General features: G+C 31.8%; 1 long non-coding RNA gene across 1 annotated transcript; it reads left to right on the top strand.

Annotated features, from left to right (window-relative positions):
* The first annotated feature begins 1,319 nt into the window (after positions 1-1,319).
* Positions 1,320-2,273, top strand: LOC127745647 (uncharacterized). Its single transcript, XR_008006821.1, has 3 exons — positions 1,320-1,461; positions 1,965-2,087; positions 2,204-2,273. It is a non-coding gene; the product is annotated as an uncharacterized LOC127745647 (long non-coding RNA).

Raw genomic sequence — 2,273 nt, 5'->3', positions numbered from 1 at the left:
ATCTCATAATAAACTACTACAATTTGATTTATATAAAAAATTAATGATTAACGTATGATTTTTAAATAATAATTATAAAAACAGAACATTCTAATTATAAATATTAATAATTTTTAATAAAAAATTATAAATAATCTTAATTAATGATTTATTTGATTTATATAATTTTACACAATTATAATTAATGATTGATTTTTTATTTCATATATTATAATCTTATTCCATAAAATTATAATTGTAATATTGAAAGTGTAATAATTTTTTAATTACAATCGTATGATATTGCTGCAATTTATGACTTTTTTTTAGTTATATATATGGGTGTATCTTACTGATATCTATGGGTGTATTTTTCATTTCAGAAAAAATGGTAAGCATTACAGAAATACACCCAAACGATTACATAAAATACACCCAAGAGATTACAGAAATACACCTAAACGGTTACAGGAATTCACCCAAACGATTATAGAAATACACCCAAAAGATTACAGAAAATACACCCAAAGGATTTAAGAAATACACCCAAAATCATGCATAATTCAGAACTCTTTCTCTTTCTCCTCCTCATCTTCTGCTACTTCTTCTTCTTCAAAAACGATTTCAGAGCTTGATGTCAAAAAACAATAGAAATCGAGAATAACGAAAAAAGAAAACAGAGAGAAAAGCACGTAAATGAAGAAGGAGAAAGAGAAGGCAAGAAACAAAAGAAAAGAAGAAGAAGAAGAGGAAGAGGAAGAAGAACGTGCAGCAAGAAGAAGAAGAATGTGCAATGAAAACGTGTCGTAACAGTATGTGGAGGAACTAACGTCAACGACGAAGAACAAACCAGTGAGAAAGGAGGAGAAAAGAACGATCGAAAAAGAAGAAGAAGAAGAAGGGATGTAGCACGTGTAAGGAACGTAGCACTTGCAGCGAATTTTGGGGATTAGAGTTTAATTGACTTGTAAAGTATTGATGCATTTATAGTTGATTTTGTATCTTTGGAGCTTGTAGATATTTCTGTCATCACGATCTTTGGATGGCTATACACTACACCAAATTAGTTATATAGCTACATTAAATTTGTGACCCTAATTCTAAGGGTCTCCATTAATTAACATTGTGACACTTATAATATAATTTTTTTGACCGTCAGTAATGAAATTTATCTCTCTTCACTCTTCCTTTTACTCTGCTGTTTGAGATGAAATGAGAAGAGACGAGAAACAGGAAAAGTAACACCATTACCTTCACCGTCGCAGATCGCATTCACCGTTCACCGTCACAGTGTGTTCGCCATTAACCGTCGCTGCGTCGCAGTCGTGTTCGCTGTTCACCGTTGCGCTTCGCGCTCGCCTTTCACTGTTCGTCGTCCCCCGCGTCGTCCTTTCTCTTCTCCTATTTTATGTGTGCGAACCGTACCTTAATTCTCCATTTGGCGATTTTTTTCTTCTTTTCCAACCCCACTGAACACTGATAGTGAGTATTTACTTGTTCTTTTACTATATTTTTTCCTGCAATTTCTTTGTTGTTGCTGCAATTTACTGTTATGATTATATCCTCATGTTCATACTTGCGATTGTTTCTTTGAATTCTCTTATATCATTTTAATTTTACCTGCACTCAACATGTTCGATGAAATGCTTCAACCAGATTTCTTTAATTTGAATGCTCTATTTATTATTTCTTTGAATGCACTCAACATGTTCGATGAAATGCTTCAACCAGATTTCTTTAATTTGAATGCTCTATTTATTATTTCTTTGAATGCACTCAACATGTTCGATGAAATGCTTCAACCTATTTTCTTTTGTGTTAGGTCTATAGAATGATATTGTTAGTGGATCTTGGTTTAATTTGTGCTCCATTTTAACCGAGTTTCTGAGTACTATTAATGAACAATTTTGAGAATTCTTTTTTGTTTGTCATTATCCTTTCAATACTTACTACTACTAGTTACTACTTTCAAGTTTCAGTTATAGTGAAATATCGTGCTGTGCGATTTTTGGGCTAAACAGTCTCATTCATCCCATGGCAAGGATTCTGCCAAAAAGGATTTTAATAGTCAGATAAACTTGTTCCGAGATGTTTTAGAAATTTTTCAGGTATTTAAATTTCATTTTATTTATTAGTTAATATTACTATGATAACCGAAGTCATTCATCATCTTGTAAATCTAGTATTTAAGTGTTGATCTTACTTTGTTAGAGGTATTTTTCAGAGAGGAAGAACCACTGAAGCTGAAGCAAAATTTGAGAAGCTCTTGAGAAGAATAAATGTAAAATCTGAAA

The sequence above is a fragment of the Arachis duranensis genome, chromosome 3 (genome assembly GCF_000817695.3).
Source record: "Arachis duranensis cultivar V14167 chromosome 3, aradu.V14167.gnm2.J7QH, whole genome shotgun sequence".
NCBI lineage: Eukaryota > Viridiplantae > Streptophyta > Magnoliopsida > Fabales > Fabaceae > Arachis > Arachis duranensis.
Note: the sequence above shows the minus strand (reverse complement) of the source record. Positions and strands in the feature narration are given on the sequence as shown.